Source organism: Arvicanthis niloticus, chromosome 12, assembly GCF_011762505.2.
Source record: "Arvicanthis niloticus isolate mArvNil1 chromosome 12, mArvNil1.pat.X, whole genome shotgun sequence".
NCBI lineage: Eukaryota > Metazoa > Chordata > Mammalia > Rodentia > Muridae > Arvicanthis > Arvicanthis niloticus.
In genome coordinates, this window is record NC_047669.1 from 29895200 (window position 1) to 29917360 (window position 22161).

The 22161-nt window shown below is 40.3% G+C and overlaps 1 pseudogene; it reads left to right on the forward strand.

Annotated features, from left to right (window-relative positions):
- The first annotated feature begins 1911 nt into the window (after positions 1-1911).
- Positions 1912-22161, forward strand: part of LOC117717599 (MICOS complex subunit Mic26 pseudogene) — a 34455-nt pseudogene continuing 14205 nt past the window's right edge.

A 22161-nucleotide genomic window follows, 5' to 3' on the forward strand; every position in this document is an offset into this window, starting at 1 on the left:
ATAAGGATATGATAACAAAGCTTACAGAACTAGTTTGCTTTGGTGCTCAACCTTTGGCGGGTGGGGCTGTGTCCTGAGGAGCTGGTGGTCCACGTTCCCCTCCTCCAGAAGCTAATCATAATTCCCACACCAGCAGCGCCGCCCCAGTCTGGCTTTTTCTCTGTGCTGATCCCCATCAGCAAGAGCGCACTGACACACAGGCTGATGAGCAGCTCCGAAACTTATCGAGTGTGTCCTTCCTGCCTCCAACCTCGTCGCCTGTCATCCCTTATTGTCACCAGGCTCCTGTTCATTTGCTCGCTGCTCATACTAATCTAGAAGATGATCAAAGAAAAAGGTCTACAGACTCACCCCTGCCTGGCCCAGCATAGGGATTGGTCAAGCATGCGCGTTAAATATTACTAGATTCTCATCTATTCTTTTCACCCAGCTTGCTAGCTCACTTGCTCTCGCTCTCTCTCTCTCTCATTTTTTTTTTTTCAAAAAATAAATAAATGAGTTCTGGGTTGGCTGAAGATTTCGGCATGTGACTGCTGTGCAGATGGATCCGCTGAAGCTGGGGCTGGCTCTCTAGGGAGTAGCATGAAATGCTGGTTTTCAAAACCTGAGCAGCGTGTAAATGGCAGCTAAAAGAAAATGCAGATTGGTGCTGAGTGTTAATTGTCTCTTCCTCTCTTCTTCACACACTTCAGAGACCCAAGTGGTGGCAGAGAGGCAGGCCTGCCCCCTCGTGGGATGGGCTTTTTTTTTTTTTTTTTTTTTTTTTTTTCTTCTCTTTCAAGCTGGACTGAGAGAATAACACCTAGAGCCCAAGTCAAAACATGGGGGTTTTTTTTTCCCTTTTTTTTTTTCTATTTTTTTTCAAGTTCTCATCTGATGAAAGTCAGGGAGGTGCACTGAGCTTATAATGAAAGTAAGAGTCTGCAGAGAATGAGTCGATGAGATGTGACACAGAAAGGGGAAACAGGATGTCTTTGTTTTGAAATGACAGGCGATAAGCTATGGGGTGCCTGGTGAGATTTTAGTCCATAACTAGGTAGCAACCTGTCAAACACAGGCCCCTTAAATGCATCACAAGAATTCTCACTTGAGATGATTTCAATTCTAGCTCTGTGTGTGTGCACGCACACACACACACACACACACACACACACACACAGAGCAAAATATAATTGAATGCCAAAAAAGCATTGCCATGTCCTGTGAAGGGTACAATTGTAATCACAAAGGTATCAAAAGCTTAAAATCCTCCTGTCACCTTCCATGCCTGACCGGTGACAAGGTTGGGCTCAGGAGCAGAGCCCGGTCCCTGAGCTATTTATTTGCATCTCTGAAGACTCTTGTTAACTCCCAAGATGTTAATCAAGCATCATCCTGATTGACTGTCATCTCTCTCTATGCTTTTTGTCTAGATGAAATGGGGGCGATTTGACTTTGTACAGTTCCTCTCATAAGATGGGGCCAGAGAGGTGCAGCTGGGAAGGCTGACTCTACCTTGGCAAAGAAGAACAGAATTTGGATTCTTTAGTTTTAAAAAAAAAAAAAAAATCAGTTCTCCGTCACCTACCTAAGCTGCCATTCCCTGTGCCCACTGATGCCTTCTCTCCTTTTCTACACCATTTCCGAGAAGACCGGTCACCGAGTGCCAGCCCCATTCCGGCTTGCCAGTTGGAAACAAAAAAAAGAAATGATTACAAATGAAACTACATTATTATCTGCATCCATGCTTGCCTTTGTGACAGAAAGGCCAGCTGGGCTCCACCCTTTGGTTCACTGGTTTGGCTGGGAAGGATGAGGTGGATATTGTCCAAAGAAATGACTTCCCGTTGCTGCTGCTCCCCAGACCACACTTCAGTTTCTCTCAGCACTGTTTCCTAACCGAGACAGGGAACACTCAGCCTATAACGGGTGATGGTTGACTCTGGTAAGGACGAAGAGGACTCCTTGGGGCTGTGTGTAAAAGATGAGGGTGTCTCAAGAAACTGTCCAGAATGGCAGCTGGGGAAGAAGGTGTGTGAGGTAGATCATCCCAGCCGCCCCACCTCTGAAACAGAGCTCAGATGGGAGACAGAAAATTGCCTGTTGACTCTGAGCCTGGTTATGCAGATGCCCACAGGTCAATAATTCCATTCCAAATCTATCCCATCCCTCAGGGAGGAGGCCCATGTGCAAGTCATCTTGGCAGAATCACCGTAGAGCAATGGTGACTAATAAATGAGAATACTGGTGGCCACTGCTAAAAGGGAGGCTGATGTTGAGTAATGGATTTCAGGGCATGACTGTCTTCCCTGCCTGTGTGCAGGGGACAAGCTAGACCTACTCCCCCCAGAGCTAGCACAGGATGAAGCCGCCGTCTTACTCTGTGTGAACATTGACTTGATTCCAGTGTGGCTGTGTGTGAGCTTCAGGCAAAGTCTCGAAGCAGCTTAAATGTTGCTAGCTAGCTGTTGAACACAGACGGAGACGTTGTCACAGAGATGCCTCTGTTCAGTGATATCTTGTGGCAGACCCATCCAGGATCCTCATCTGCAGACTGGTCCAGGCTGACCTTGATATCTGTTAGTTTAGATTTGAAGTCTTCCTCTTCATATGCTGGTGTCGTAGTCAGTGGTGCTATTAAGAGGTGGTAAAAGCTTTAGGAAGCCAGACCTCCTGGAGGAAGTGGGTCACAGGAATCATGCCACTGGAAGGGATTATAAGACCATTCCTTTGTTCTCTCTCATTCTCTGAGAATTGAGTAGCCTTGCACTACCAAACCCTCTCTGCCACAATATTCTACCTCAACTCAGAACTAAATGGTAGGGAGCAAGGTGGTCACAGAATGAAACCTCTAAAAACCATAAACCAAAATAAATCCTCACTCCTTAAAGTGTTTTTTAGCTCAGGTGTCTTGACACGGTGGCACAATTCTTACTAATCTATCATATGCAGGGGTATGGAGAATGAGAGCCGGAGAAATTGCTCGATGCTTGAGAGTACTTGTTGAGCTTCCAGAAGACTCAAGTTTGGTTTCTAGAACCCAGTAGCTCACAGCCTTCTGTAACTCCAGCTCCAAGAAAATTCTGGAGTTGAAGCCCTCTTCCTGCCTGTGAAGGTTCCTGTATAGGCATGCCATATGCACATAGACACATACATGCATGCATGCATGCATGCATGTATACATACACACATACATACACATACCACACACACTGATTTTTTTTAAATGACACAGTAACTGCTGTCCCTCTTACATCATCCACACACAACCCAGACAGAACCATGTGAAACTAGCTCTACGAATCTATAAGACTTGGAGTCAGAGCAGAAATGACCTGGTAGAACAGGAGTCAAGAGGAAACTAACTGAAATAGGCCATGAAATGATAGAAATACTTCCAGAGTGATAGAAATGATCTCAATCAGATGTGGGTTGCATAAGTGTCTGTATTTTGTCAAAACCAATCAAGTTGTGCCATAGTGTCTAAACCCATCCCTGTATGTAAATTATACTTTCATTTTTTAAATAGGATGTTATTTCTTATGTAGGAGGTCTTGAGGGGGGCAATTCTAGCACAGCTCACTCCCAACCCGCTTTTCTGATATGAGGGGAAAATGGACAGTTCCAAGTTCTGTTCCAGGTGCCCTACATTGCCACTGTGTGCAGAAGCAGCTCACACCAAAGCCTGCACTTGCTACTCAATCCTCCACTCACCTAACCCTTCAGAAAAGCTCTATCTACTAAACCCAGCCCTTCAAAAAGGTCCCTGGCTGCTCTGAGGCTGTTTCTTCATTGATGAAGTAAACACTAATGAGCTCCATGTACCCTAAAAGTTCACCGCAGGAAACAAAAAAAAAAAAAAAGTTTTTATAAGTTGAGAAGAGCCACAGGAATATAGCTTGTACACGATCTCAAAATGAATATAACTGTTTAGACACATGCCTGAAAGGGATGAGATCCTTGGTGTAGTGTTAAAACTCTAATTGGGAAATCTGCTATGAGAATATCCATAAACAAGTTATTACTAAATAACCATAAGCAATAATGATATGAATTTTACTCTACGGTACACAGGTATGAAATAATACTGCATTTCTTTAATTATATAATCTATTCAAAGTCTCCCCTAGTCTAAAAGGTTGGGCTCTCAGATCAATTTGGGTTTGTGCTGATCAACTCTTAAGTGTAGCATTACTAGCTCATAACCTCAGATTTATCATGGACTAATCATGTTCTTGTGCAAACACAAAATACAGATTCCCTCTTCTCCCTCCTGTTATCCCCAAGATATGGGAAGATGTTGAAGACAGTGGTGTGTGTGTGTGTGTGTGTGTGTGTGTGTGTGAGAGAGAGAGAGAGAGAGAGAGAGTCACTGCTGTCATATATGTTCATAAGACATAAATAAATATTTTTATACAACCCAACTGTATATGTATGTATTAGACATTCTATGGCTGTGAATACAAACCTAAGGAAAAAACCTTAAGGATATAAAGATTAATTTTCTTATACTTCAGGGGATTCAGTCATAGTGGGGAGGACATGATGGAGTAACTCCCATCATGGCAGCCAGGAGCAGAGAGTTGGAATTTATGTTCTAGAGATTCTCTTCTTCCTGCTTTGATTCTATCCTAGCCCCACACTATAGGATGATTTACTCACAGGAGACAGGTCTTCTCCTTTTAGATAATTCTCCCAGGAAAGGCCTTCACAAGCACAGGGATATGCTTTATTAATTTTCTGGGCATTTGTAAACAAAATGGATTTGAAAATCAAAATTAATCAAGACATATGACTAATACATTTATTTGTGTATTAAACATATGTACAAACATTCCAATAACATCTCCAACCCCTAAAGAGTCTCACTCATAAATTTCAGTTCAACCAAGTGAAGAGAGTAGGCTTAATGGATGTAACTCATTTCAAAGGCCTTCAGTAATATAAGAAAAACATTCTCCTTAACTGTGGACAATGTGACTTTGGGCTAGGACAGGGAAGTAGGCTCAGATATTTTGGTCATCCTGATAAGCCCTTAGAAACAGTGATTGTGGGAGGGTTCACAGAACTTTGTTTATTGCCTTGCTTGTTCCTTGACTATTTGTGTTTATTGTCTTGCTTGTTCCTTGACTATTTGCATCTATTGTATTGCTAGTTCCTCAACCTAGAACTGACCTTAATACTTGCATGTAATTAAACTAGTATAAAAGCAAAAAGGGGGAAGAGGATGGGATAGGGGGCTTCTAGGGAGGGGAAATGGGGAAAGGGGATGACATCTGAAATGTAAATAAATAAAATATGCAATAAAAAACTGGACAATCAAATACTCTTGTGTTAAGGGAGATGAGAAGCCTCAAAAATATGACTTGAACCTCTCTTAAAGTAACTTAAATTGAGAATCATCTTCAGTGTTGAAACAGAAGCTCATATGGAGGAAGAAGTGTAACAACACACAGTTCTAAGGAGTAAACCAAAATCAACAGATTGTCATAGAAAACAGAGGATAAAAATTATAGAAGATACTTTCAAAGTGAAAAAAAGAAGATATTTCCAACCTAATTGCCCTATAGAGGACTAGGTTCTTTCTAAGGATGGCAGCAATTCTTCAGTACCTGAGAGACTGGCTGTGACAAGATAATGTAAATATTGGACTAGGAGTCTTCTACATTTAGTGCTAATTGCTCATCATTCTGACATCAAAGAATATATTAATGTGCCAGAATCTCCTCTTGGTATTATAAGGTATAAATAAAAGTAAATCATCCTGAGCCAGAGGAACAAGTCCACAGAGAACCATTATCATGTGCCTGCAGAGTAAATGAACAAGAGGACCTCACAGCACATAGCCTTGAAAAGCTGCTACTTCCTTGAGCCCAAGGTGATCTACGGTCAGTATATGAATGCTCCAACCTGATAATCTGAAGATCATCGATAGAACTCTAGATAATCAAGATCTGAGATTCAAAATTGTTACAACCAGGAGTAGGAAGGCTAATGTGAACCCCAATCAGTAGTTTGCCAGATATCTTATATCCCATTTCCCTTTGAGAATCTGTAAAATGTATCACCACTTTATGTAGGAAAACGTTCACTTGCAGAAACATAGAATATCATGCTTATACTTGTGAGGGCTTCTTTTGAACCTCCATGTTCCACTCAAGAACTATATGTTAAGAACAGCAGCCACTGTTATCACTTGCCTTCTGTGTGTATGATGGTGTACTGGTTTGCTCATATGAATCAATCTTTCTAAAGCCCAATCAATTTTGATAAATGAACATTATTGTTTCAGTTCAGAAAATTCTAAAGTAGGAAGGAATAACAAGCCGTCTCTCAACTTGATAGGGTTTTTTATTTGGTTGGTTGGTTTTGTTTTGTTTTACTTAGTGGAAAAACAAAGCAAAGAAGATAAGGCTTAGATGATAGCTCTTCTATACTTCCTGAAAAGACCATAAAGCATGTTGAACTCAGTGGTTTGCCATTGCATTCTGAACTTGAGAATCATCCAAAAGAACTATATACTGAGATGCTTCAGTTAAAAAAAAAATTGCAATCATTGAGAGACTAATTATTCCTTCCCTAATCTAGCTTTATGTTTAGGTTGGTCCAAGTCTACTGCTCTAAAACAGGTCCAGAAAAGGTGCTTCTTCTACCATTGTTTCTGCAAATGTCTTTGTCTTACATGGAAACTAATTTAATGCTATTACCAAAGGAGCAGAAACATGGACGATTAGTGATTAGTTACCTACCTTTGCATGTCAAATTTCCCCAGAACTTGGGAGCTTAAGTCAACAAATACTTATTATACCAGTTTTTCTGTGCAGCATGATTGTGTAAAATGATTTTACCTCATATATTTTCTCACATGCTAGCACTACCAAGGTGTTAGCCAAGGCTGTGGTCTTATCTGAAGGCTCAAGTGAGTGAAGAGCCATACCTAAGCTCTTCATGGGGTTATTGGCATAATTTTGGTTCCCATGGCCTTCTGGACTGAAGCTCTCACTTTCTGACTGTTAGCCATGGCCTCCTTCAATCACTTGCCACATGGGTCTTTCTAGCACATAGCTCCCAGCATGGAATCTATCGCCCCTGAGAGCCACAGAGCAAGAGTGTGAGAGACAGCAAACAAGAAAGAAGTCACAGCTTTTCACAGCCTAAACTCAGGAGCATTGTCTCTTCCTTGTAGTAGCCTGTTTATTAAAGACTCTCTATCATTCAGCTTACACTTAGAGGGAGAGGTTGACACAGGGTTTGAATACCAGGAGGAAGCACCATGGAGAGCCATCCTATAAACTGCCTATCATACATTTTATATTTTAGGATATAGCCAAAATAATTGAAACAGAGAGTCAAAAAGATACTTAGAACTCAGTGTATATAGCTGTGTTATCTATAGTAGCCAATGGTAGAAATCAGACATCTGGTCAACATCAACAGACAACTGGATAAATAAATTTGTGAATATATACATACAGTAGAATATTATTAAAAAATAATAGAGCAGAATGTTTGTGATATATGCTACCGTATGAATAAATATCGAGACACTAAATATAAGACATACACACAAGAACAAATATTGTATTATTCTTATATAAAGCATCTAGAATATTTAGATTTAGAGATAGTATATTAGTAGTCATTAACTTTGAATTGGAAAATGAAGAATTACTGCTGAGAGTGGGAGGCTGGTTTGGTCAGTCAAGTACCTGCCAAGCAAGTATGAAGACATGGGTTTGTATCTCCAGCAGTTATACTAAAAAGTACAGGTGTGATCATGCACTTCTGTCTTTCTGCTGCAGGGGACAGAGCTACAAGCACAGACAGGCAGATCCCTAGAACTTACTGATCAGCTTGCCAAGCCCATCAGTGAGGGTTGAGTTCAGTGAGAGACCTTAAAAGATAAAGTGGAAAGTAATCAGGGAAGATTTTTGACACTGACTTCTAGCTTCTATATACACCTGCATGATCCACGTACTTAAACTCAATTATGCACATGTGCACGCATACACATAGTACACACATTTAAAACAAAATAAAATGTATCATTGCTTAATAGATACAAAATTTCTGTATGAGATGCTGAAAATGTTTTGGAAATAGCCACAGATGTCCAGCCTAGTAAGTCTAATTAGTGCTACTGAATTTTATGCTTTAGATGATTTATATGCCAAATGTTATGTTTCACTACAATTTTCCAAGAGATAATGAATATAATAGGTACTTGACAATTAGCAGAAATAAGTACTTGACCATCAACAGAGGTTCACACTGGTAATAGTTTGTTTGCCTTGAACTATGTCTTTTCTGAGGTGCTAGCAAAACTGTGGGTGGGAGGAAGAAGGTGGTCAAATTTGCCTCACTGACAGCTCCTTTGTTTATTGCTATTCTGAGGCACCATGTTTTCCACAAATTCTTAATGTTAACAGTTTGCTGAGATTGTGCTTTTTTTTTTTCCATGAAACTCGGGCAGAGTCACACAGGAAAGCAGGATTCGAACGGGGGGGGGGGGGGGGGGGGGGGGGAGCAGAGGACCCGGGCTTGCCCTCTGCAGGCGGCTACTTTAGCCGCTGCCCTGGCTTGCTGAGATTGTGCTGAGTCCTGCATAGCCACGAAGAAAGGATGATGTGACATAATTCCTGCCCTGGAGCAGAACTAACAGGGCATAAATAACTAGGTGTAAGCCTTGTTTGTGTATCTTACTTTATGTTCCTCTTTTAGGCATACTTTACTTTAAGTCCTCTTTGCCAAGGTTAATGACTCTTGAGAATCAGAGACAGCACAAGTCTAGGAGATGAGAGTGTGTCTAATGTCTTTAGCAAAATGGTAAATGTTGTGACCTTTAGGATAGCCTTTAAGGCTGTGGGAAAGAACTCTGAAAACATATGTTCAAAAATGTATAATTTCTCAACTATGCAAAATATAAGATGAAATACAAATTGTATTAGAGCCTTCACACACCTAAAAGAACAGAGGCAGCTGTGCTATGATTCAGCTTGTCACAAAGATATTAAGGAAGGAGATAAAGAGACGTAAGGAGTGGTGATCACAGGACAAGATTCCACCCAGCTAAGTTTATTGTTTGTGCTTACAAAGGTAGGTAGATTTCTGAGTTCAAGGTCAGCCTGGAACAGAGCAAGTTTAGTCCCAGGTGTGGTGGGAATGGTGATCTCAGAGCCAGATTTCACCCAGCTAACTTATTTTCTGTGCTTACAAAGGCAGGCAAACCTCTGAATTCATTTGCCATGATTTTTTTTTAAAAGTACTTGCTGTCTTCTAAGAATCAAGGAGCTAACGTGGTAAAATGCTAAGTCATGGGATAATCAAAGGGGAACCTGGAGTAAATGATATGTAAATAAAAGACTGGGCTTTGGTCTGTGAGAGAGGTAACCAGAGAGAACTGTTTGGAGAGTGAACACAGATCATTTAGAATTTTTCTAACCTTGGTCGGAAAACCCAAAAATCACTTACAAACCAAACACAGTTCTTTTAGAATTTTTTTTCTAGCCACTTTTCTTTTGGGAATTTGTCTGGCAGGTTCTCTGATTTTGGACAGACATCCCAACTTTGTCTAGCAGCTTTTTTGACTTTGGTTGGAAAATCCATGAGCTACCCAGGGAGCTTTTAGGAAAAAAAAAAAAAAAAAAAAAAAAAAAAAATTTAGCACAAGAGAGCTATCACTAGCAAAGAGCTATCTCTCAAGCAGAAAAGAGAGCTGCCAGCTCGTTCCCATGAGTGACTTCAAGTTGTTTCTTTCTCTGCTCCCAAACACCTTGCTCAGGACCCCTGACCAAGCCAAAGCTGGTTCTTAGCAAGATTGGGCACATTCAGGAGGATATAGTGATAGGCTTAGTGCCAAAAATCTGAAAGAGTAATATGAGAAACACTTCTATACTCTCTGTGACCATTTAGGAGTCCTTCTTGGGATCACAAGCATAGCACACAAAGCAGAATCTGCCTGGCTACATAGATCTCTTTCCATCTCAGGTCCCCACAAGACTCAAAGCAATCTTATAAAATATTCTGAAATCATGCACCTGTCCATCTATCATGGTTAATTTCCTGGTGTGGTCTAGACCACTGTTAAAGACTAAAATCTTGAAGCCAAGAATGCTGGGGTTCAGACCTTACTCTGCAAGGTTTGAGAGTAACCATGAGGCATTATCAAACCTCCCTATGCTTCAGTTTCTTCTTGGTAGAATGAGAAAAAATAGTGTGTGCTTGCAGGGCCAGTTAATTTATAACAAAATGATACATATAAAGGATCTCAAAAGCAGCCTGACACACACAAAGGTGCAGTAAGTGGCAGCTAATGTTATTTTATTTATGTTACTTGTCACTTTGTGCCAACGCTTATGAACAAAGTAGAATTGTATCTGGGTCTCTGACTGAGGTGAAAATTGTTGCCTGATATCTGATGAGGAAAATAGATAATTTTCCATTCTCCATTCAGATGTTTGGATACTCGCTAGAAGAATGCCACTACACAATGATAAACTCTTACTCCATTCAGCTGATTAGCTGAGGGGGCAGTAGAAAGGTGTGAATTTGACAGTCATCATAGCTGGAGCCATTGTCAGAGATAAATATTTCCAAAGCAATCATAATCATCCACGTGGCTTCTAATATATAGTTCATTTCATAGAACATTTCATAGTATGAGTGGTTTGGAAAGACAATGCAACCATGTTAGCATCTTTAAATATAGGGTATTGCACCCTGACAATGACTAATTATGAAAACCAAGACTGCTCGAAACCTCCTTGGTAAGAAAAAGATTCATCTTTATACTGCTAATGACTATTTAATACTGATGCATGGCAAAGGAACACCTGTTTGAAGGTTTCTACTGCGTGACACTAGAGCAAATGTTATGGAAGTTACCAACCACTTTCTGCTTAGATTTAAAGCCCTCTAACAAGATGGGACTCATGCCTAGCACCATTAACTGGGCCAAAACCAATGGCTGTCCCAGGGAATAACTTAATACTATTATTCTGATAAATGGACATAGTCATAAACTGATCCCTAAGTTCTTATCTGTACACCCATAAGTTAGCACCTCTCTCAGCTTTCATCAGAGAATCTTCTTGCAGAAGATGGTGATGAATACAGACTCACAACTAGTCAATAGTTGTAGATAATGAAACTGTGGAGTACTCAGCTCTAAATGGGACAGTTCTACCACATCTCCCAAGGCTGGAAAATCATGTGCAAGAAGGAGAAGTAAGATTCCAACAGCCAGGGGTAGTATACAACTGCAGCAAGACAGTGTTTCCCAGACATAACAGAGCTGTGACTTCATGTACAAGACCTGCACAAGATCCAGTCCGTCAAAATCCCAACATGAGTGGGTGAAGAGCTCATAAAGTCTGGCCCCTGGCTGAAGAGCTGATGGCAATTGATGGCTGCTGGGGCAGGGAGAGTTGATTTTCTTCAAGGATGAGGCACTGAGAGGCTATCCATGTTCCAGTAGGTGACCCTACCCCATATGCATATAGGCAACATCAAGAAGACTCAATGAGTTTGAAAAAAAAAAAAAAAAGCACAAGAGGTTGAAAGAGAAAAAAAGGGGTGAGAAATAGGGGAGGAATGTGAAGGGAAGGAGTGAGGAATGACTAAAACACATTGTATGCATGCAAGTTTTAAAATATTCTGATAAATTATTCATACTTACTCTCAATAAAATCTTCTAAATTAAAGAAATTTGAAAATATTTACCATAGCTCTTATTCTCCAGAATGTTAAATATACTCTTACATACTATAGAGACAATTCTCTTTGATTCATTTATATAGTAAATTCAATAAATATTTTCTTTATGCAACCTATTGTTACTGAATATCTACCACATGGCAAGGAGATACCAGTACTGTTTTCTACCACTACCCCTCATAGTAAGAGAAAAAATAATACTAAAAATATGGGTGGCAACCAGTCTTCCATATGAACAGTCCCAGTGACAAGCAACTAGGAGAGACTATGCCCAATATTAGTAACTTTTAATTGTTAGAAAGTTATTTCATAGACTGAGATAACTATAGGCAAGGCTTAGTTCCAATAGAACATCTGGCATAGGATACCCTGCCAGGCAAAAATCAGTGACACTGCCAGAGTAATCCCATTTCAAATTCAGAAGAGAAACTCATTGGCACAGAGATGAAATTCCCTATGGATGTTACTCCTGTCTTCAGGTGCCTTTCGACCCCCTTGAGACCTGTGAGATACAATATAAATAAACTTTTCAGTTCACACTTCTTGTTTTTGACTGGAGGATATAGAAATGGAGCATTTCAGCCTTGTAAGGAACCCAGTCCTCTGGTTTTATATTAAGCCAATAAGGATGAAGAAACTGAAGAAAATTCTGGAAACTTACACTTCTAAAGCTCAAAATCCAATGGTCACAAAATCTGGTCACATAACACACACACACACACACACACACACACACACACACACACACACACACGCTCAGGGAATCTGAGAGGCAGGAAGATCAGGAGTTCAAGGCAAGCCTTGAGTACATAGAAATATCTAGGCCAGCCTGGATTACAACAACAGCAGTAATCAAAATTAAGTGTAGGAGAGACCTATTTCATGAAAGAGAGAACCAACTCCTGAATGTTGCCCCTGATTCCTACATGCACGGCACAGTGTACGGACACCAACATGATATTGAAAATTTAAAAAAAAAAAAAAAAAAAAAAAAAAAAAAGGATGACTAAAAGAAAGAACAACAGTAGGAGTCAAAAAATTTAAATTATGAAGTGTGTATTTATGGCTGGCAGATATAAAATATGTAAAATTATCTACAAAGTTTTTCTGGCTCAAGAAAACTTAAAGCAAATAGAAACCAAATTTTCAGGAAGGGGTGAAGAGCGCGGGGGTGGCAAATATAGAAGACCATTTATTTTTTTTCTTTCACATGAAACAGCTTAAAGCAAAGATGGTAACAATACCTCATAAGAACCTGTCTGTCTATAGAAGGAGTACAACAGTTAAAAGTTTTCCACATGTGAGGTGAAGAGGGACAAAATTAATTCCAAATGGACAATAAAAAGTTATACCTGTGTATGGTAAACTCTATATAAATTACTAAAAACTCTAAAACAGAGCCGGTTAATTACTTTAAATGGATTTTAAAAATATAAATAATCCCAAAGACTGATAACCATCTAATAGGAAAAAAAATCTTTGAAAGAGAACCCCCCCCAATTTTTATTTCTTGCATAACTGTCAAGAAAGAGCACTGTATCTATGAAAGTAAAAGTAGGTTTTAAAAAAAACAGTATACAAGGACAAAAGATTTGGCAGGGAATTAAAATAAGCAAATCATTGTAGTGGTGAGGATTAAAACGAATTGCAGAGTGCAGGCGGCAAGAAACTAAGGGACAAGAGTCAAAAACAAAACAAACTAAAACAAGAAAACATACACGGAACAAAGAAAGTGCACAGGGGGTGGGAATAACTGAGAGCAGAGCTGATGTGGTTCATGGTCTTCTTCACATGAAACAACTTAAGAAACAAAACTCATCTTGGGGATGGAGAGATGGCTCAGAAGTTAAGGCTCAGGCTTCTCTTCCAGGGTTCCCTGGCTCTCTTCCCAGCACCCACACGGCTGCTCACAACTCCCTGTAACTCCAAGTTCCAGGAAAATCAGCACCCTCTTCTGGCCTCTGAAGGCACTGCACACACCTGGTGCACAAACAGATCCAGGCAAACACTCAAGACACTGAAAGTGAGAATTTAAAAGAAAAAGCAAAAGAAATGTGTCTACTCTTTAAAGTGTATAATTTTAGCCAAAAAAGATGATAAATAATCAAAAAGAATTTGTATGCTAAATCTGATTTTCTTTATAAAATTTTCTCTTGGAGAGGAGACAGGAAGGAAATGATATTTTTACCCAGCACAAAGACCATCAATATTTCTTCTTTTCTCTTTAAATAAAGCTATAATGTGTGTATTTGAATCTGATAAGCAAAACTTTAAAAACAAAAAAAAGAAGCATAAATCAAACTGCAGAAAGTTATATTTTAGAAATAAGAACTATTCCACTCCAATTTCCTACTTTGAAGCTAGAAAGAAGAGTCTAGAAAATGTTAAGAGATTTAAGTGATTATTTGAGAGTTTTTCAATTTATGCTGCTTAATGAGCGAAAGTTTACATTTGCAAGAAGTAAGACTTCATCAACTGTCTGCAACAGACACCGGTAGGAATAAAATCAACACTGTGTGTTCTTTTTAATTTGTAGAAAACACAAAGTTTGAAACGCTGGAAAAAATAAGTAAGAAGCATCTATGGGCGGGAATACCTATTTTTTGAAATGACATAATAATTTCAAAGGAAAAAACAAAACTAGAGAGAACACACTAATGTGTTTAAGTCTAGTGATTGTAACAACTTAAAGGGAAAAAATGTGAATCCAAAATGTGTCAGTTGCTCCTCTTCATTTCTGTAGATATCTGAAGTTTCGGTTCATTATTTCAGAAATGACTGCTTTTCTGTCTCACCAGTTGCTGAGCTCCTACGCTGTAATTTACTTCATTTGTGGAATATGACTTCCTCAGTGCACTGTTTTCTCTCGGAGTTTCTAACTGTATTTCTTCATTGTTGTTACCCCTCTTAGTTTTCATTCATTGATTTTTTTTTTTTTTTTACCTTCCTCTTATCAGTAGTATATTGTGTTTCCAGGTATAACAATCAACTCAAAACACATGGATGGAAAACACCGTGTTTCAGGTATAACAATCAATGCCAAACACGTGAATGGAAAAGAAGCACATGGAAAGACGTTCAACTTTTTTATTCATTCGGGAAGGGCAAGTGAAAACCACAAGATAGCACTTTTAGCCATTAGCATGACTAAAATAAAAAGTACTGACTGCACAAGTGACAACCATGTGAAATGTAACAAGCCACAAAAAGAGCTGGGAGGACCCGGGGAGTGTGGGGGTTGCATACTGTAAGCATGACAACCAGCCCAGCTACAGGAGCCGCTTCCGCCTGTCACGTGAACTGGTCAGTCATGTGACCTGCCCTATCATGTGACCCGGCCCTTTCTCTGTTACGTGTTTTTTACCCACAATGAAGGATATAGATACCCAAATGAAGACGACTGTGCCTATGTTCATAACTGCTTTGCTTATGATCACCAAACACTAGAAATGAATAGTAGGATCTTACCCAGTGTTAAAAGAGAAGTGGACTATGATTAAACTATATTACATGCAAATATTAGAGTATCATAATGAAACCAATTTATACAATTGATATATGTTAATAAAAATGAATAGATAAAAAGGAACTACTTATATAAGTAATATATTAGTGAGTACACACACACACACACACACACACACACACACAGAGTAAGTTGGTGTGGTGGCATTGGAGATAGGGAGAGGCAGAAGTTCAAAGCCAGCTCAGTTACCTTCTACATAGTGAGTTTGAGTTCAATCCAGGCTATATTAGAGTCTGAAAAAACAAATGAAAAAATACACACACACACACACATATATGTATTAAAAGCCAAAATATACAAAATATATGTAGTGGGAGATATTTAAACCTCCAACCCAAATATGACCAGTCAATGAAAACACAACTCATTAATTATGAATATATTCTGAAAGCCTAGATTGGGCAGATACCCCTACACTACTCTGTTCCCCAGCTATGAGACCCTTATAACTTGAGGATTTACCAGACCCTGCATCTGCCCTTCTACCTCCTGCTTCCTAGTCATCCTCTCCTTCATCGTCTTCCTCCTCCATTGCTTCCTCCAGTCCTCCCTCTCTTCTCACCAACCTTTATTTCTCCACCTCACATTCTTCTGCCCAATCACTGGCTCCACCCTTTATTTTACAGATTAAGATGGGCAGAAGGTTCACTAGAATTCACCTGAGTAATGACTCACACCTCCTCTGCAGGAAAGGGGAATTAGAATCAAAATACTAGGGCGGGGTTATCCACAACAAATAAAGTATTTTGTTTCAATAAAATTCTGAACGTCGGTGCAAGCTAATCGATAGCAACAAAAAGCAGATTAGTGGTTGCCTGGATACTGAAGGGGGCTGTCCGCAGGGCTTTCCAGTGGGTACAAGGTTATCTTGACTGTAGTGATGTTTCCAAATGTGTTAAACTTACATCGGATTTTATCAGATCGCATGTGAAGCTTTAAACATGTACAGCTCATTATGTAACGTCCATATTTCAAACTCATCTAAGAGACAGGAGGCAGAGTGGTTATGGACTGCTAAAATGATCTAGGTCATAGTATGAGGTATGGTTTCCATGAAAGCCACTCCTTAGTCCTACATATGGCTACGATCCCCTCCAACACAGCTTTTCTGCTTAAAATGGGCTCTATTGCAACATTCCAAAGTTATGTGGGACAGCCAGCAGTTCACGGGGAGTGTTCCTTTCTTTGCATACTTTTGGGTAGGGCTTTCAAGCTGTGTGGTTGTGTCTTTCATTTTAATCAGACTGTTAAATCTTTAAGCTTAGCATCTAATCACCCATTCCCTCCAAAGTCTTACTCCCATAAGTATACTTAAGCAAAAATCTCCCCAATTTCTACTTATGTGAATTGGTGTTTTATACATGAATAAGATATTTTATATTTTTAACTCTTTTATGGTACTATAAATATAAATGCTTTCATATTAATCTTGTTTTATATTCTAATTGTACTGTGCAATACTTTTGTATATTAGCTATCTCTCCCCACTTTGAATTAACTTGAAACCTGAAAATAAAACTACCTAATTTTCAACCATAATATCAATACTTTCAAAAGTTAGTGTTTTATTGTTTTTGTTATTACATGAATAATCAAGGCTGCTGTGGACCTTAGTGTCTTTGCTTAACTCACTTGGGAGTAATTGGAACGTTGGCAAAACCGTATACATTTTATCGACTGTGTGATTACAAACATTTACCATTTTCTCATTTTGACATTCATGCTTTGGCTAGGGCATGTCAGCATCCTTGGATGCGGTGGTACATCAGCACAAAGAACACTCAGCAGCCCTTAATTAGACCAGGGACAACCATACATAGCTTTCATGTTATGGAGATTTCTGGATGTATCTCCCAATTACTGCAAATAAGGCAAAAATAAATCAGAACTAACACACAGAAAATAACATTCTCTCCCTTGGAATTGAGACACTTTACCTGAAGACAAGACTGCATTGGGGTTTGATAGGAGATTTATAAGCTTGTCCACACAGACTCCCACCCCCGACTCACTTACCTCTCTTCCATTTCTCCCTGTTCCCCCCCACAAGGCCTCAAGCTCTTGACAAGCCTCTGGCTCAGCCTCAAGTAGTTCCTTTTGAAAGAAAACAACTGAGGAGTAGATTAGAGTTGACTGTCGAGACCCGCTTTCGGGAATTTCCTAAACATTGAGCAGACAAGCTCCCCTGGTCTAGAGAAAGTTGTCCTGCTTTCAGCATGGTTGGGGAAGGGACATGGGATTACCTGAGAATGTGGGTGATAAATGACAAACTTAAAAGAAGATTTTGTTTTACTTAAGAGATTTTTTTTTTAAAGAAGTCTTTGCTTCATGACAATGTCTGTCATTTGCGTGACAGGAGACAACGGGGAGTGACCCTGGCCAGATGGGAGCCTGTATCTGCCTTTAAAGGAGCCGAAGCAAACAAGCCCAAGTTCATCACATGGAAAGCTGGTGAGAGGATGCAGCATGGTTTTAAGATCACTCATCTTTAGAGGCACAGAGGAAAAAAAGGGAGCGAAATCTGATCCAGAGGTGCTACATAGGTGTGCATTCTGAGACAGCCTGTTGAGGAAAGCATCAGCTGATGGAAACAGGAGGATGCTGGCTCTGAACCACTAACTTTGGAGGGTTATGAAGGCCCCGATGGCTGTGTGCTCATAGTATATCTAGGGTGTGCTAATCTCAGCTCCTGGGTAGATATTAAAGACACTGACACTTTGATTATTGCTTTTCAAGTTATTTTTTATATTTGTGTGTGTGTCTATGCTTGTGGGTCAGAAGACAACTAGCAAGAGTTGGCTTTCTCCTTCCACCATATGAATCTTGAAAATCAAACTCAGGTTGTCAGGCTTGGCAGCAATCACCCATATCTGCTGAGCCATCTCATTGGTCCACGCTCACCATATTTTAGAAACCAAAAATGAGAGCACTTTACCTAACAAATATGAATTTACCAATAAGATGCAGTTTTTTTTTTTTCTCTGCCCAAAATTCGTAGTAGCAAAAGAATAGGACACAAGAAAGTCCCAGTAAACTATACAAAATGCTACTGGAACATTCCATACACTCAAGCTATATGCCTTTATCCTAATATTTCAGTAAATGAGATTATTATAGCTTAAGACTTCTTCTAGACTCTATTAATATTTTATAATTTTAATGTGTGAAAGAATCCGAGTCTCATTATCAGAAACATGTGAATACCGGCAGGGGAAGGCAAGTTTTGAAGAAAAGAATCTTGCTATTTGTGCCTACCGCACCCAAAATGAGAGACTTGCCTGTACAGGGCAGATGGCCACTCTCCCCCTGCTCTGCTTAGATAAGGACCAGTGTGGTCCCAGTGATGTCAAATTCCCTCTGAGAAGGGAGAGGAAGTCACCAGCCTGACAAAGTATCACTCTTTCTTCAGTCTAGGGAGCACTGCCCCAAGCCTGGGTATGCACAGCAGAGTCCATTCATCTCCTCCACTCACCTCCTCACTTCCCCCTCACTCCAGTAGGTCTATTACTGGTCACTATTGGAAATCTAGCACAGCACTTCCTGTGTGTTCTGGTTGCTCGTTAGTCTGAAATTTAAATATTAACTTCAAAAGACTCTGGAAATTCTAACAGACATCCTTTGAACGCCAATCCACAAGGATAACATTGGAAAACTTGTCGAAAAGTGGACAAGTTTACGGGGCATAAATGGAATAAATAAATAAATAAATAAATAAATAAATAAATACATACATACATACATAAATACATAAATGGGGCATAAAAAGGAATCCCATCTTATGATTGAAAACTCAGTATCTGTCATAAAACAAAACAAAAAAGACATTGGGACATTGCATTCATAGAAAGATAATGTATAAAAGTAGAAATTTGACTCACAATCTGTAGCAACGTGTTTAGGATAGCACCAAGTCCAAGGCACCAAGTCCTTGTCTACAATAAGCAACCCAGGGACTCAGCCCATTATAGCTAAGACTTTCAGGGAAGTGGGTTACTATCTCTGCAGCAACCCAGGGAGCTAAACAATAATTTATGTAACAGCACCCTCAAATGACCAGCATGTCAATAATGTTGTCCTCTCTCTCTGATGGGCCAGCTGCTGATACACCTGCTCATACAAAACACAGCTCTCATCTCAAAGTGCATAAGACAAGCTTCTTCTTAAGCCCCAGGAGCAACCATGGCCTGGAAACACAGATTCACATTGTACCCCAAAGCATGTGACAAGACGGAAACAATTTTATGAAGTTTTTTTGTAGTACAGAACCAAAGAAAGTAATGAATCGGAACATTTCTAAGGTTTGTGGAAACATAAGGTAGGTAGCAGGGAAATCTCCACAATGGGTCTCAAATATTATCTGATAATAATTTTACCATTGGATAATGGAAGTTAGTAGTCTGTTAATATACTCCAAAGGTTATAAAAAGTCACAAGGATGTCAAGTTGGACACAGAAGTAAGTAAAAAAGTGACTACTATGGGACTTAAAAATAGCACAAGATTAGATCTGTAACACTGCAGTCCCCAGTTAGTCTTAGACAGTCTTCAACCTAGGTGTACCTGTGTCTTCTAGAAACGTCAATCCATACAGACCCTTATTTAAATGCTAAACGAGGTTGTCTGCTTGTAGTTACTGCTTCCTTAGTTTCCCCATCCACCAGTGTCAACCAGGGCCCCCCCAGAACACTTTCTCTGCCCCCACCGTACAGGCTCTCTCTCCTGTGTGTCTTTAAACCTCATAACCATAGTGATGGTGGCTGGCTCCCCTTCCCTTTCAAGCTCAGAAGAAATAGTGCTTTTCTTGCTTGCTAACCCTCTGTTTATTTCCACAGAATGCTTACTTTTATTTGCAAACTCAAAGCTCTCCCAGCGCTTGCTTAGGCATTTCTGAGAAGCCAGCACACACTTGATAACTGAGTCCAATTCTGGCACTATTTTGACAAGTCGCCTTCCCTCCTGCCCACAGCCAATCCATCAGCAAATCCTGTCAAGTCTGTATCCAACTCATAACTCAAATGCATGTTCTCTCCATCTCCAGGAACACCACTGGATGCCAGGCAGGCCCCTTCCTTCTCCATCACTGTCTCTGAGTCCTCTCTTGCTCTTGCCACGGCCCATTCTCAGATAGCAGAGGGATCAGCATATCAAGTATCTCAGCTCTTCAAAGGGTTTAATTTCCCTAGAATAAAAGGCATATTCCTGTGTCATCTGTCACATCCTCCTCCCACCTCACCTGTTCCGATCCCCTGTCAGCCACGGTACTGGACAACACTGATCTCAAATATGGCAGTGCTGTGCCTCCCCTCAGGGCTTCTGCCACAGCTGTTCTCTTCCCTGCAAATGCTCCAACCCTTGGCCTCTGCATTGCTGGGTGCTTCTTGATTTTACAATACAAGCTTAATCCAAGAACTGAAGAAAGCACCCAGACTACTGCTGTCACGGATGTCCAACATATCCATCGATTTCCATCACCCAGGCCCAACTCTCTAGAGAGTGCTCACCGTTACACTAGACTTCCTTGTCAGCTACTTGTATTCATCTCCCTATATCAGAGCAAGGACATCTGAGCTTCCAGTGTTTAAAACAGACCCTGCATAGAATCGACCCTCAGGAAGCATTTCCTGAATCAATGAATGAATGATGAATGAATGAATGAATGAATGAATGGAAAAATAATCTAATACTTGGACAATGATGGGTGAAACCCCTTTTTCTTAAGTATTCTACTTTAAGCCTAATCCTAATGTACTGGGAGGCCCAGATCAATTCCTCACTTTTCTACAAGGTCTTCCTTTCCCACTCTGATGGTAGGCCTTCCCTTCTTCAGTACAGACAGCTTTAAGCATGTGAGGGGTCATCTGTAGTTGATAGTGTCTGCCCTTGGGACCTTCTTCACATTGGTTGCCCAGATCCATTCAATTTGTCTCTTAACCTGCACAATCGTATGCCGTCCATCTCTACATGTCTTGGTGCCTTCTGTAAAACAATGTGATGTACTGGGAACTCAATAACTAATTTTGGAATAAATTTTAAATGCATATCAGGGAAAATTAGGGTAACATATTGCTAAGTTGAGCAAGACAGAGCCAACAATAACATGAGCCTAACAAACAGAGCTCAGAACACTTCATCAGGTCCACATGGCTTTCCTGTGGGTGTCAGCACCCCCTGCTTTCCTTTGCCCATGCTCTGGTTTGCACTGTACAGGATCTACCCAGTCCCTTTTCCTCTCTAGGGGGCATCCTGTGCACTCAAGGCAATAACTCTGCATGAGGTGGGGTGATTTGCAATGGGTAGGCTTCGGTGCCCCATGGGCAGCCAGCCAGCAACTGCAGCTTGAATGGCATCTTTACACTTGGCAGAGGATAACTTGCTGTACCACCCCAGCACTCAAACACAGTTTGCCTAGTCGGTGAAGGCTTCTTGCTACTTTATTGAAATGATATGGCTGAAAACTTATACAGTACTCACTCCCCTAGTGTTTGGTTTGCGATAATGGCTATTTCTAAAGTCTGTTTTTTAAAAAAAAAAAAAAAAGAGCTAAAATTATGTTTTTGTGAGTGAATTTTCCAAAAGGATCAGCAACTCCACAGGTTACTACGGCTCTTTCCCCATCTGCTGTGACAGCAGGTGTGATTTCACAAGCCCACTCCTGTCAATCATCCTCTCCAACCTGTCTCTGGTGCCTGACAAGGTGTTTATATGTATTACATGGAAACCATCACTAGATCTTGTGAACAAACAAGGCTGCCTTTCAACAACACTCTGAAGAAAAGATTCTATGGAAACCCAGGTGCCAGGTTCAGGTGAATGAGTGGTTTAAACTCCCAGCCTCACCTTTCCCCAGGAACGCCGGAACTCCAAGCTCCTCCACAAGAGCATGTCAGGCATGATACAGGTATGGAGTCTCTTCGTAGCAAACAGCAAGCAGTAGAGGCGGAC